Raw genomic sequence first — 16,293 nt, 5'->3', positions numbered from 1 at the left:
AAATGAATAATTATTGCTGATTGGAAGGACCAAGAAGTGTTCCTTGAAGGTATCACTTGAGACGGACTGTCGGAGGAGGACAATCAGATAGAGAATGAGGAAGAGAATTAGACTGATGAAGGCATGTGTTGCAGACGGGGTTCTCCAGAAACAGGTGCTTAGATGGAGTTTGGGGTGCAACCCCTTATTAGAGGTCAGCACCTGTGAAAAGAAGGGGAGGGGAGTGGGATTACACATAGGGAGATGTTAATCTGCCACCACACCACAGCAAAACCCCAGCCCATGTTTCAGGGAGCTCTGGACTGAGCACTGCCCTGCCCAGGGGTCTGGAGTAACATTGAAATGGGTGTACCTCTGACCTCACCTGGCTCAGTTCCTGATTTGTCAGCTGTCCTGGATGGGTGAAGCCACTGTAGTGGACCCTCAAGATGCTGGCAGCTAGAGGCTGTCTGTAACCACACTCACCTCAGCCAGGCAGCAAGTTCTTTCTTGAAGGGGAACCTGGGTGGCACATCTTTCTATGGACTATAGTGTGTGAGGGCACGGCTTGTCCCATCATGTTCCAGAAGAGCTGGAGCAGAGATGAGGGCAAAAGACATGTGGAGGCAACTTCTCTCCTGGCTGTATATCTGAAAAAAAAAAAAAAAAAACAAAACAAAAAACACTTAATTTGAAAAGATACATGCACAGCTGCTTAATGAATTTGGTAGCAGGGGCGAGGGGCGGGGAAGACCATACATTGTGTCCATTTTCACTGGGATCAGTTATTCTTGGATTATAGTGTCCTTGATGGTTCACTCTGCACAGGCGTCTAACCTTTACCTTTAATGTGATTACAAGTAAATTGTCACCAAGGGCCTCATATCCTCTCTTTTTGGAGAAGCTAATACTCATCTTTATTACCATGTACCTGTATCAGAAAGCCCATACCTATGTCAGAAGAATGTATTAACATGTATTCACCAAACATTGTGCTCAGGCTGTTTTGCTATTGAATGGATTTTTTTTTCCTCACTTGCTCTCAATCCATCATTATATATATTTTAAATGCGAATTCTCTGGGTAGGGGGACTGGGAAGAGAGACTATTTTTCTGTTAAAAAATTACAGATAGTTTGTGTCCAGACAGAGCAGGAGCCCATGAACGGGCACCGTTGGGAAGCCAGCAGGGGTGGAAGGCGGCATGCAGCTTCCGCGGGCTTGGCCCTGGAGGGTGGCGCTCACTTGTGACTGGGCTGCGGAAAGTGAGATGAGGACTCTGGGGGCAGTTTTAGCAGCAGCATCTCATTATTGAATTTCTCAGTCAGTCAGAAACCTGCAGTGTGGAGCAAGGTTACCAAGTCTAAACAGGAGCACAGAGGACTGGAGAAGATACAGATGATATCAGGAAGCAGAAAGGCAAGGCCTGGAAGTTTCCCTTCACTCACTAGCGTGACACCTTAACTGCTTCTTAGTGTAAGGACCCTGCATGGTTTTGATGCCAACGTTATTTTCTGGTTAGACCTGTGAGGAAAAACACCTGAATATCACAATTTACCTGGGTATTGATTTAATTTAAATCTTTTCCAAATTGTACATTAGTTTTCAAATGATTATTTTGCTTCGTTAGTTAAATAAGGAATTATTACCTAACTAGTGTATGCAACTAGCAGTTAAGTGTTACCTAAGACGCATTTCTATTTTGGTAATGAATCCATCACTTAGGCACACCCCTTCACTTGGTATGAGCTTGCCCTAATTCCGCATATGGTGTCCTAGAGGAAAGGAAGAGCTTTTTATTACTAGTCTTATAATTCCATATGGAAAAAGTGACAACAAACCTCACAGCTGTACATCTTCAAAGTCTGGACGTGACAAAATTAGACTAAAACTTCCCAGCACATATCATATTGTTAAAAATTTATCCAGGATGTCACTGTGTTTCATGATTTTCAATCATAGGCATCACTTTACATGCTCTGGAATTTTGAATTCAGATCAGTATGAGTTTATTTCAAACTGGAAGTCTATCTAATTGCTGAAGAGCCAGTTTCTCCACATTGGCAAAGTTGTGGCCCTGCAAATTATTACTTGTCATATGTTTTGGGTCATTTGTTGTCTCTTCTTCACAGGATGCTTTCTGTCAGACATGGTCAAAAAATAAAGCTGAAAATCCATGCTGAAAGTTGAAAGAAAACATGTAATATTTGCTAAAATTTAAAGTAAAAAAATTTAATGCTAGATTTGATGGTCTCCACGTGTTCATTTCTTAAATGCTTCCTTCCTGAAAACACTCCCTGTATTGTGCATTAACGTTTTATAGGTCCCTCTTACTGAGAAAGGAAGGTTTGCCCCCTGCAGTAAGTGCAGCAAGTACTGCTCTCTCACAGTTGTGCGTGTGCTATTGCAACCTCTTTTTTCAGATTTCAGGTTTCAAACTTACAACCACATAAGCCATCTCCATATGCACGATCCATAATTTAATTTTCTCCTGTTCAGTAAAAGAGGGAACGAAACTCCATCTCTTCCTTCCTGGAAGAGGTTTGATTTCCCGTCCCGCTGCCATCACGCTCTTCCCTGAAACCCTAGTTTTGATGTTTGTGCGTAACGTTTGTACTGAGTTTATGAATTTATCCGATGCTCTTGGTTTCTATAAACTTGTTTATGATAGTGTTGATGTGTTGTTTATTGACTCTGTGATCTATTTTGGATTAGGAGACCATGTCTAGTTTCCTAACCTTATATGCCATCTGTATCATTTACAGTTCAGTCAGGGAGTTAATACTAACACATAAATGTTAGAGAGTTGTTTACTGCTAAACCGTGATGGTGATTGTAAGAGCAATAGGATTTCCAGTTATAGAAGAGAGAGCTCAGTGAAGTGCTAAAAATCAGATTTAATGTAGGAGAGAGCCTTTGAAGTGGGCCTAGGAAGATGGGTAAGATGAGAATTTTTAAAGAAAAGGACAATGTATTCCAAGTTAAGAAATATCAAGAATAAAGTCAAAGAGCCTTCATTCAATATGTGGAATACTGTCCTGAGCATACGGCTTCATCTCTTCTAAGTTTCCTGAATGAATATCTATCTGAAAATGTATATATATTATATATGTGAATATATATGAGATATATATATATGCATATTTGAGTCTAATTTGCATTAGAAGCTAGGCCCAACTATGGTTGAAACAACTTGTTTGACTGAGTTGTACCCTCTCTGAACTGGTCCAATTCTTTCATTGGATTGATCATACTGAATAATTGTCTTGATATTGAATAGATACACTTTCAGCATCCTTAATGAGGAACACAGTCATTTTCTCTCAATACGCCTGATTAACTTTTGTTGCCTAAAGGTGCCAAAATGTGAGAAGTCCTTGGGCCACAACTCTTGGTCTGAGACTTAAATTCTAATCCCCTGAAAAATCAGAAACCATGACACATGTTGAATGGTTTTTGCATCCTTGGGAATGCTCAGAGTAAAGTAAGAGTATGTTTTTTACTAGTTGGAATAACCATAGAAAGTGTTTTGTTTTAATGAATTTATTCATTTAATTAAGTAACATGGGGGTAAATTATTCAAATGATACAGAAAAGGCATGGAGTCCCTAGTACCTCAGAATCCTGCCTCAGAGATGGCAAGTGTTGTCAATGCCTTGTGCATCCTTTCAAATAAATGTGTGCATTTAAAAGTATATACTTGTGTGTGTATGCATAATATATATCTATGTATCTTCTATCCCTTTCTCTATATAAATAAAAGCATGCTGTACTAGCGTTCTGTGTGCATAGTATATTTGGGAAATCAGTTCATCAGTAAGTACAGAGCAGTCATAGGCATTTGAAGAGAGATCCTGAAGGAAATACATCGGGCTCCTAAAATTTTATTATTTGTACAATTTGAAGAAATATGTCTTCAATGCCCTTCTCTATCTTCTACTCACATATAGAGGTCAAGTCTAAGTGCCCCCTTTCTAACTCTTAGCCCTAGTTACTCTCTGGCAGAATCCACTGGTCTCTCGTCTGTGTTCTGTAAATAAGTTATACATTATGCATACTCTATTTATGACCCTGATCATATGAAAGATATTTAATTGGCTTGTTTATCTGTTTTTATCAATGAGTAGATTGTGAGTCCCCTTAAACTTTTCTTTCTCTGAATCCTCATTCCTTATTACAGAGTCTGGTATGTAATAGGTACTCAATAAATATTTGCCTGATTAAAAAAAAGGGTGAGGCTCTTACCTTTCACTGTTCCTAGAATCCAAATTTTTTCCATTGTTGCATTTGACTTGAATATTTATCTCCCCAGTGACGACTCTTTTTTTAAACCATGGAGCAGGAAAAGACATGGGATGAAAAATAAAACTTATAAGTCACCTGGAAATACTTATACAATGCACCTTTCATAAACTTATATGAGAAAAATAAATGATCCTTTCCATTTTGTATTGTGAATTGCTGAAAAAAGGCTGATATGGCCAAAATAAATCTACAACCTTCAGCCTGGAGCAATTGCCCATAGATGTGTTTGCATTCACACTTCTGGAAACTGCTCCATGATGTATGCACACATTTGTGTAATGCTCACAAAGATGCTTCACACCATTACTTCTAAAATCTTCATGTTTGGCTCAAGCAGTCTTCCTTAATAGCATCATGGATTGTGTTGCCATTTTATTAGACTACAGTGATGTATTTTCATTTATCTATGCTTTATTCATTTATATATCACCCTCCCTCACTTGCAATATTTAATAGAACTTTTGGTGTAAGTGCACATAGTTGAAAGAAGTTTTTTTAGTGGATCTGTTTTAAACATCCTTACCAAAAGCATGAGCGTTTTTCTTCATTTTGCTTTGAAGATCATTTAAGACTCATCTTTAAACTGCCTCATTATGTCTTTCAGAAATACAGTTCTCATATAACAACTAATCAGGAAATTCAAAGTATTTGAAATATGTTAGGAAAAACAGATGTTTGCTATTTAAAGTACTGCAGATGATTGTTATTTCTTTTTCTAGTCAAAAGACGTTCATAGCCACTAAATAAATGTATTGTCTGTAAGTGTTCATCCTTCTGTGTGACAGTGGTGGGAAGCCTTCACTCCTAGAGTTAGAAATGAAACTGTTCTGCTAATGTTCTGCTTAACTATTCATTTTGCACAGTAGGAAAGCTTGGGTTGGGAAAACATCAGTAAATTTCACTCTTCTTAGCTTAAAAGTGAAAAACAGACAATGGAAATAGCAGTTGTTGGCTGGCTGCTTTGAAATACTAGCATGCTGAAAGAATTCAATAGCTATTTTTTTTTCACCCAAAATAAGCTTAGCTGATTTTGTAGAAAACTAAACCTTACAGATAAACATAGATGTTAAAATGTTAAGCAACTGAGCTAATGAAGCTAAATCTAAGGGAGCAGGAGTAGAAGTAGGAAGGGTTGTCCAAACATAAATAATTATGCACTGAATTCAACTATAGAATTTAAAAAATTTAGTATCATTTAATATTTGTGTTGAAACAGGATCATAACAATTATCCACTTACCTTTAGAAGAAGTTTAGAGTTTATTTGGTTCAGCATTCTGCTTTGGGATTACAGGCTTGGAGAGGTGGAAAGGCTTAACCAAGATTATCTGATGACTTGGTGTCAAAGCTGGGGTTTGAATCCATGTCTCCAGGTTACGAAGTCTAGAGTTCTTCTGTACTTCTCTGAAGTACAATAAACACATCACTTTTCATTTCACAGCAATATTTTGTTTTTCTTTTTGGTGGGTGGGGGACAAGCTGAGAGTGGGAGGAAAACCATATCTGTGCAATGGATGGAGAAAGAAGAAAAAGAATTAAGACTGGTTGGCAGATGAGGAGGAACTTTGGGAGAACAAAAACATCAATGGGGAAATGTTCTTGTGTTTCTGGCATATGGTGTACAGTGTGTGTCCTCTTCTCTGCCTTCTCGTGAACTCCTCAGAAATCATTAATTCCTGAACTCCATTGCAGAGTTGGATCACTTTTTATGGACATAACTAAAATGCTGAGGATGACCTCTGGGTGGATGGAGTCAAAAGCCCAGACTGCCATGTGGAGAACTGCCACACAATTATTTGAATAAGTCTCTTCTCTAAACTTTGAGCTCTACAAGAGTAAGCCATAGGTCTGCCTGTTCACCACTGTATCTTTAATACTAAGCACATTGCCTGGCAGGTAATACATGCACAATAAATTTGTTGAAATCTGTTAGGACACAAATACAAGATGACTACTTCTCTGCAAAGGATATGTATCAGGCACTTGATCTTCAGGACAGCTTAATCTCAGGACAACTCTACAAGGTGTTTACTTCTAACTGCCATTTGTATATTAGGGAGCTGAAACTTGGGGGCAGCAAGTCACTATGCAACGGCACACAACACATTAGTGGCAAAGCTGGTATACGTGAGATAATGGTAGGGTTATCTGGCTCCAAGTGTCAGAGCTGGGGGCGATTCAAGATGGCAGCATAGGAAGACTTTGGACTTACTCCACCCACTAGACACACTGAATCTGCACCTACTAGAACAATTCCTCCTAAAGAAGAACTGAGGGCTGATTAAACAGCTTCTGCACAATAACAAGAGGAGAGGCAGAGGCATAATATCGACAGGAACCCCAGCCCTGATGCAGTGATCTGCAGTAGGGAGGGATAACACTGAGGTGCCTGTGTGCGGACTTATCCACTGTGGGGTGTGGTAAAAAAAACAATGGTTTAAAGGGCACTTAGACTATACGTGAAGGAAATCCATTTACTAAACTTAGAGTGTCTGCCAAAAGGACAGGGAACTACATGAACTCTCTCCAGGGTCAGAGGCCCTGGAAAATGCCTTTTTTGGGGTATTCTTTCTCCACCTGGGTAACAGGATGGGAACATGGTTTAGGCACTTTGGCTGCCTGTTAAGACTGCCCTAGCATGCCCCAGGCCCCTAGCCCATACCAGCTGAAGCCCCTCTGCCTCCACTCCAACGTGTCCCTTGCCCCATGCTTGCACTTGCCCTAACTCTAACCTTCCTGCTAAGGCAGCTCTGGTGCAGAGCTCCCTGGAGCAGCCCAAGCCTGCACCCGCTTCAGCTTCATCCAGCCTGCTAAAACTGCTTGACACATCCAGTCTGTACGTCAGATGCCCCTACAAGAGACCACACCATTAAAACCAGGAGAGGCGCCTGTTTTGCCTTATTCATAGAAACAAATGCAGAAAGTTAAACAAAATGAAGAGTCAGATGAATATGTTCCAAACAAAAGAACAAGATAGAAACCCAGAAAAAAACAAATGAATCAGAGATAAGTAATTTAATTAACAGAGTTCAAAGTAATGGTCATTAAGATGCGCACCAAACTCAGAAGAATGGAGGAACACAGTGAGACCTTCAACAAAGAGATGAAAGTATAAGGAAGAACCAATCAGAGGTGAAAAATAAATAAATGAAAAATACACTAGATGGAATCAACAGCAGATTAGATGCTACAGAAGAACAAGTCAGTGACCTGGAAGGCACAACAGTGGAAATCACCCAATCAGGACAGCAAAAAGAAAAAAAATTTAAGATGACGACAGTTTAAGGGACTTTCGTGACGACATCATGTGTATTAACATTTAAATGAATGGGGTCCCAGAATAAGAAGAGAGAGAGGGACAGAAAACTTATCTGAAGAAGTAACAGCTGAAAACTTTCCTATCCCGAAGGAAGGAAACAGATGTCCAGGTCCAGGAAGCACAGAGTGTAAAACAAGGTGACCCTAAAGAAATCCATACTAAGACATATCATAATTAAAATGGAAAAACTTAAAGAAAGAATTTTAAAGCCAGCAAAAGAAAACTAGTTACATCAGCTGATATTTCAGCAGAAACTTTGCAGGCCCAAAGAAGAGTGGTATAATATATTCAAAGTGCTAAAAGGGATAAAATTTACAACTCTATCTGAAAAGATTATCATTTAGAATTGAAGGAGAGGTAAAGAGTTACCCAGACAAGCAAACCCCAAAAGTGTTCATCACCAGCATCAGCCTTACGTGAAATATTAAAGGGTCTTCTTTAAGTGGAAAAGAAAGGCCATCACTAGAAATAAGAAAATAAATGAAAGAAAAAAAGTCACTGGTAAAAGGCAACATATATAGTAAAGACAGTGGGTCAGCAACTCAAAAAGCAGATATGAAGGTTAAAAGACAAAATTAGTCAGTCAATTATAACTACAATAGGTAGTTAAGGGATACACAAAATAAAAATGTGTAGTTATGATGTAAAAAACATAAAATGTGGACAGTTCAAGCTGTCACCATCACTGCCTGGAGCTGCAGTGACCCTCCGCCTCGCTGCCCTTACCCGGCTGGCCATGCCATGCCATCGGAGAAAATCTTCAAACAGCACCAAACCTTTGAACAATGAGTAGAAGGTGTCCAGCTCTTCTAAGACAAGTATCCTACCAAAATCCTGGTAATAATAGAATGATATAAGGGTGAGAAGCAGCTTCCTGTCCTGCATAAAACAAATTTCCTAGTGCCTGATCACGTCAATATGAGTGAACTCATCAACGTTAATTAGAAGGTGCTTACAGCCCAATGCTAATCAAGGCTTCTTCCTCTTAGTGAATGGACGCAGCATGATGAATGTGTCAATGGCAAATTGTGAAGTGTATGAAAGCAAGAGGGATGAAGGTGGATTCCTTTATATGTTATATGCCTCTCTGGAGACTTTTGGGATGAAATTGTCCGTGTAAGACTAGAAAAATGCATCTGTTCTAGGATTTTTTTAGACCCTTACCAAGGAATAAAAAAGGGATGTTACCAACTGAGATTGATCAAGGACAAGACAAGGGTGGCCAATCTCATTACTTTTATTCAACATGGTATTGGAAGTTCTAACCATGGTAACCAGACAAGAAAAAGGAATAAAATGCATTCAAACTGGAAGAGAAAAAGTAAAACTGTTACTGTTTGCTGACAACACGACTGTATATAGAATGCCCTAAAGACTCCACCAAAAACTATTAGAACTAATAAAAGAGTTCAGTAAAGTTACAGAAAACAAAATTAATACACAGAAATCTGTTGCATAAGTACAGATACACTAGTAATGAACTATATGTAAACAACAAGTTTCTACTGTGTAGCACAGGGAACTTTATTCAATATCTTATAGTAGCCTATAATGAAAAAGTATATGAAAAGGAATATATGTATGTATATGTACGACTGAAACATGTACATTAGAAATTGACACAACATTGTAAACCAACTATACTTCAATAAAAAAGAAATGAAGAAAACAATTCCATTTAGTATTGCATCAACAAATAAAATACCTATGAATAAATTTAACAAAGGAGGTAAAAATGTACTCTGAGAACTAAGGAATTGATAAAGGAAACTGAAGATGACACAAATAAATGGAAATACACTATGAGCTCCTGGGTTGCAAGAATTAATATTCTTAAAATATCCATGTTACTCAAAGCAATCCACAGATTCAATGCAATTCCTTACAAAATACCCATGGCATTTTTCATGGAACTAGAACAAATAATTATGAAATTTGTATGGAACTACAAATGACCCCAAATAGCCAAAGCTATCTTAAGAAAGAAGAACTAAGCTGGAAGTATTATGCTCCTTGATTTCAAAGTATACTACAAAGCTGTAGTAATCAAAGCAATATGGTACTGGCACAAAAACAGACACATAGATCAAGAACAGAATGGAAGGCCCAGGAATAAAGCCACCCTTATACAGGACAATTAGTCTATGACAAAGAGTGCCAGAATATGCAGTGAAGAAAAGACATCTCTTCAATAAATGGTTTTAGAAAAACTGGACAGCTGCATGCAAAAGAATCAAACAAGACAATTCCCACACCACATACAAAAGTAAACTCAAAATGGATTAAATACTTAAATATAAGATCTGAAACCATAAAACTCTTAAAAGAAAACATAAGTAGTAAGTTCTTTGACAATAATTTTAGCAGTATTTTTCTGGAGCTCTCTCCTCAGGAAAGGGCAGCAAACACAAAAATAAGCAAATGAGACTACATCAAGCTAAAAAGAACCTGCACAGCAAAGGAAACCATCAACAAAACAAAAAGGCAACCTACTGAATGGGAGAAGATATTGCGAACGGTGTATCTGATGAGGAGTTGATTTCCAAAATGTATAAACAACTTATACAATTAAATAACAAAAAACCAAAAACAGAAAACAACCCAATGAAAGAATGGGCAGAGGACCTGAACAGACATTTCTGCAAAGGAGACATTTAGATGGCCAAAAGAATCATAAAAATGTGCTCAACATGACTAATCATCAGGGAAATGCAAATCAAAACCACAACGAGATGTCATCTCACACCTGCCAGAATGGCTATTGTCAAAAAGTCAATAAAAAAGTGTTAGCAAAGGTGTAGAGAAAAGGGAACATTTGTGCACTGTTGGTGGGAATGTAAATTGATGCAGCCACTATGAAAAACAGTGTGAAGTTTCTTCAAAAAACTAAAAATAGAACTAGCATACGATCCAGCAATTTCACTCCAAGCTATTTATCTGAGGAAAGTGAAAACACTAATTGAAAAAGATACACACACCCCAGTGTTCACTGCAGTATTATTTACAATAGCCAACTGTGAAAGCAACCTAAGTGCCCACAGATAGATGAATGGATAAAGATATGATATGGTATACATATTATATATGTGCATATATATATATATATATATATAATGGTATATTACTCAGCCATAAAAAAGAATGAAACCTTGCCATTTGCAATAACATTTATGGACCTAGAGAGTATTATGCTATATAAGTCATACGGAAAAAGACACTGAGTCATGGGGATATAATATACACCATAGTGAATATAGTCAATAATATTGTAGTAACTTTGTATAGTGACACATGGTAACTAGATTTAAAATGGTGATTATTTTGTAATATATAAAAATACTGAATCACTATTTGTACATCAGAAACTAATGTAAATTGTAAGTCAGTTATACTTAAATATAGTTTCTTTCATGAAATTTAATTAGAAAAAGACACTAACTCCAAATTAACATATCATTTATAATTACATAATGTATGATTTTACAGATGCATGTGTAAATAAACTTGTAAGTCAGATATATAAATGGATCTTTGATTATTTAATCCCCTTCAATATATTTTGATTAAACCCTAAGCCCCTCTTTTAATCTTCTCACTGGGAAGGTAAGAACTTGTCATACATTTGGGGCTGTAATATTAGGTATATAATATTATTTCTGTCTGGCTTTTTTCTCTTCAGATAATCCACTTATCAAATTAGTATTTGTAAAAAGATAGGATTTGTTAGTTCTTAAGATGATGAAATGGGGAAAAGTAAACCTTTAGAGTGGAGCGTGTAATCACTACAAAGGAAATGCCAATGAATATAGGCAAGTAAACTTTGTCTATTAAAATCGAGTATCTGCAATTATATATAGGTAGAGATTTCTGAGAAATAAATGCTTTCTTTGATATCATAAAGGTATATATGAGCACCTTGTTATAATGACACTAAATTTTAATTTTCATTTTCTGCTATATACTTATGACATATTCATATTTCTTTATTTTTTGTCTTACTGTAGCAATCCAACAGTGATAAATAAGCATATCCACTTAGAATCCCAGCCTGATTTTCTGCAACGAGGTCATGTTATCATGTTTATTTGTGCTACCCCAACCTTTTACCAGACAGCTCGTAAGGGATTTGTGCATTAAATCTTTGAGTGCATCTGAAAAGCTTGCCTGGTAATTGGACAGAAAGAGACCCTTAAGTACAAGGTTACCTAACCCAAACCATTATTTCGGTCACATACTTCTCTAATATTAAGCAGTTAGGAAGACACACATATAATTAAATGATCTAATGAATATCTATTTGTCATTCAAAATATTGTTCTCATCAGAGAAAGGTGACAACTATTAATATTCACTCCTTTGGGCTATAACTAAAGGTGAACTTACATCTTTAGGCACATAGAATGGATTTGACCTCCCTCTACTTAAAAAAAAAGTACATATCTTTGGCTTTTTTCTTTGGTTATGTTAAGTCTTTTGGAGCACAAAACATGTGTATTTCTTTCCATACAAATTAATGTCATGTTGTATTCAGTCTCTAAAGACTTATCACATAATTTTGATACTTGCTACAGGGCAAATGAATTATAAAATCATGTTTTTAAAATATCTTTCATTTCTAGGTTTTGCATGGAGAATTCCCTTGTCTTTTATTGTTCATTTTTCTTTCTGTGAATTTCTTTGATTGCTCTTATGGATTTTTTTGCTAGTCAGATTTAGCTTAATAGCATTCTCTATTATTTTTTCAAAGATCAATTTCTTTTTGAGGCTGCTGGTGGGTAGCTTTCACTGAATTTAAATATCAGCTTCTATAAAAACCTGAGTCCACTTGAGAGTTAGATGCCATATATTCTTGACTTTCCAGCATATTTGAATTCCAAATAATGAATTTTCTTTTTCTGTTTGTAAGTAATTATCTTTTCCTTAGGCTAGAAGCATCTAAAACCTTTGAAAAAGATCAGAATAAAAATGGTACAAGGGAGGGGATTTGGGAAACGGAGGAGAATAGGTTTTCCAGTTTAGGTGCAAAAGCCGAGCATTTGATGCACTTACTAGGGAGATGGAATGAGAAACCTTCAAAGTGTTTTCTACATTTAAGTAAATTATTTTCTGTTTCCTTTACTTTAAGTCTACCTTTTTTTCCTCTTCTAGGATATGTTGTTATTTAGCCTGTTTTATTTTGAAGCCTTCTGCTGAGTTTCTCGTAATATGTAATCATTTTACCTTCTAGTCCCTGTTATCCATGCTGATGTGAGAAAGCTAGGACATGCATGATCCAAGACAGTCCAGAAGGAACCCATTACCAGAGTTAAACGTACACACCTTTGTCTCTCCCTGCCAGAAGGATGATACCAGAGAGGCAGGAATGTACCGGCATGTTTATCACTATTGGGATCTATAGAATAAAATTCAGGAGAACAAAGGGTAGATTTTCTGTCTTGAGCCTAAGATCCTCTTCTTTTACTGCTTTTAGAAGAATTCGTAAGGATTTAAATAAATCAATCATAAAAAAATTCTTAGCTTTATTAAAATATATTTTTATCTTTTAGTATCCCCTCTGAAAAAGTAGAGAGGTATTACTGAGGTGCATGCTGCAAATAAAATCAAACTAAAAAGCTTACTAACAAATTTTAAGAAGCCTATGAGCCTGGGATTGAGTTTATAAATTTTTCTGTCATTTAAGCTGATAACAGCATCTAAGACATATGCTATTTCCTGTCTGTTGCTCGTATATTCAGAGAGAATGTATTTACCCAGAGACTGGCGGGGGAGAGAGGGGAAGGAAAGATTATATTTCTCTTCCGTACAAATATTAATGTATCCCAAAGCACGTAGGAGTCTCTACAGGATCATATGGAGCTAAATAAAAATCAACACGTTGCACTGTTTACCAGCCTAGCATCTAAATGTCAGCTTGGCTAGGTTTTTGTGAGGGCCTTCTTATTTGATAGTCTTGATGTGCTTTTGTCAACTAAGCACACATCTCTGAACATTTTCAGATCCAGAAAGACCTTGAAAATATGGGATGGGGTGTGTGTTGTGTGGTGAGATGAGGACAGGATATTTGGACTGAAGAATGCTAAACTAACTTTAATACTGATGCCGAAGCATAGCAAGCAGGCTTTTGTCCTTCACTTTATTCTGGTGCTCACCTCTCCACCTAAGGCAGCTGCCAAGAATACCAAGGAGACAGTGCAGCAGGGGAGCCACAAAGACCGATGCTGGCCAAAAGCTCTGGACCAAAAATGAAGCTTAGGGTAGAATATTCACAAGCTAGCCAAGGGTGAGGCTTCTGCCTTGAAAGCCAAAGGACAGCATAGCTAACCTGGCATTTGTATCTGGCATTCTTTTGTCTCTTCCAGGATTTTATTTATCTTGAGATTCAAGGACATGAAGCCTCAGGTCACTGTATGAAACCCGTATGTGCATGTCATAGAACTCCATTTTAGTATGACATTTGTCTGTGCTTTTGGATAAAATGAACCAGATCATCTTGCTTCAAATGAAATATATACTCACAGAAGTCAAATGATTAAGCTTATATTTTACGTTTAGTTTATGTGACAGATTTAAATAACCTTCTTCAGCTATGTTTTTTAGAAAGAGGTTTATGTATTAACAAAGGATACCACACCCAAACTGGATGTGGTTCTGTTCTGGCACTGCACTATGAGAAGTGCTACTGACCTAAAGTTAAGGGCTGGACATTCGTGTCCCCCTCAAAATGCATATGGTGAAGCCCTACCCTACAGTGATATCTGGGGCTGGGGGGAGGTAATCAGGTTCGGGGGAGGACATTAGGGTAGATTCTCCACAATGAGATTAGTGCCCATATAAGAAGAGAGCAGAGCTCTTGCGCGCGTGCGCTCTCTCTCCCTCTCTCGTGTTGCTCTCGCTCTCTCCCATGTGAGGACACAGCGAGGAGGCAGCTGTCTGCAAGTGAGAGAAATAGCACTCCCCAGAACCTGACCGTGCTGGACCTGTGATCTCAGACTTCCCAGCCTCCAGAACTGAGAGGAATAAATGTCTGTTTTTTAAGTCACCCCCATCTATGTTATTTCATTACAGCATCCCAAGCGAAGACACCGGGGATGCTCACTTTGTCCACCGGGATAGTGTTTTTAAATGACGTACACATCTCCTTTGTTTAAGAATCTATTCTCAGTTGTGTGTGACAGTGGTTTTATGACAACCACAGAAACATTAATTGAGAATAAGTGACTGAACACAACTAAGGAATTGACTGTGTATAATTTTCCAACTTACTTTTATCAATTTTAGCAACTAGTGATATGTAAGCATCAGAAACTATGATTCTGATATTAATATCCAGTTTCTTTCACTAATGTGTAGGGGGGGACTGGGGCAGAATCTCTGCGCTAGTCCTGGTTTGAGTCCTTCCAGTATCTAAGCCCTGCTGTGATCCTGGTCCTTCCTGGGTCTCCTCCTGATCTGCTTTTGATTTGCACATCCTGTCTGTATCTCAATTAGTCCAAGCTAGGTAGACATCTTCCCGTTATCAGAGATGACTGAGAAACTGGAACATTAACAGTCTCAGTCTAAAATCATACTTTTTGAATATCTAATATTCCAGTCATATATCAAGTACAGTCTTTAAAATAACAAGCTTCATCTCTTCTATTTCAGTTACTCTTGGGCTTTTCTTTTCTTAATCACTAATTCCACAAATTTATAACATGCTGGCAGTGCAACTTCTTTCAACATAAACAGGCTCTGCAAAAATGTCTGCTACAAAATGCCTCCTGAACAATTTGCAGTTTCTATGGATGTCTCCCATGCATTTTCAGAGAGAGGTTTCATTGATGCTCATGGCTTTTGGTGGGTAGAAAACAATTTTGGTTTGAATGTTACAAGAAACAATCTTGGGATTTTCTTAGGAATCATTTACCTGGTGGCTGATGCCTATGTCTGCTTGCTGCCTGCCAGAGTTTTACTGATTGAACGTTATACATCTGCTTTCATGTGGGTTACGTACGTGTCACAGGGCTCATTTTGACCATGTGCTCTGGGAGTGTAGAATCTTTCCTTTCATAGCTGTATTAAATCCATCTGGTAAGAACAAAGGCATAGCCAGTAAGAAGTAAAATAGAGAAAGTGTTGTAAAAAGAAGAAAGAGGCATTCTACAATATATTAAATCATAATAACAACCCTTGTCCCATTTTTAACCAACAAACTTATCAACTCCTTTGTATAACAAATTCAGAAGAGTATTTATTCATTCAACGAATATTTACTAACTCCTAATTAAATGTTGTACTAGAAGTAAAGATGTAGAGAAAATTAAGTCCTAGGTTCTACCCTCAAGTCCCCCCTACTCTAGTGGCGGAGACAAGTATGCATGCATAACTGAAACACAGCACCGTGGCAGAGTCCTGACAGAGTGGGAAGGGAGCACAGGGCAGGACGTCTTCTTCAGCCTAGTTTGGCCAGTGATTACCTCCCAAGGGAGCGGACGTTTAAGCTGAGTCTTGATGTTTTGACAGGTAGGAAGGGTGAACATTCAAGGCAGAGAAAAAAAGCATCATTAGTTGAGCCCTATGAAATTGCCATTTTTTACATCAAAACCAGTTAAATGTCAACAATTTCATACGGTTCAGCCACATACAAAGCCACTAAGATTTGAGAGAGCGAAGGTTATTGGTGAGAGTGGGTAGACGATAGAAAATAATTTTG

At 37.7% G+C, this 16,293-nt stretch overlaps 1 protein-coding gene and 1 pseudogene across 2 annotated transcripts in view; both read left to right on the top strand.

The window, feature by feature from the left end:
* The window catches only part of SLC44A5 (solute carrier family 44 member 5), a 312,707-nt gene that overhangs the window by 199,008 nt on the left and 97,406 nt on the right, over positions 1 to 16,293 (top strand). The window lies entirely within an intron of this gene.
* LOC102517916 lies at positions 8,343 to 8,974 on the top strand (annotated as a pseudogene).

Source organism: Camelus ferus, chromosome 13 (assembly GCF_009834535.1).
Source record: "Camelus ferus isolate YT-003-E chromosome 13, BCGSAC_Cfer_1.0, whole genome shotgun sequence".
In the NCBI taxonomy this organism is placed as follows: Eukaryota; Metazoa; Chordata; class Mammalia; order Artiodactyla; family Camelidae; genus Camelus; species Camelus ferus.
This window is presented reverse-complemented; position numbering and strand designations above follow the sequence as displayed.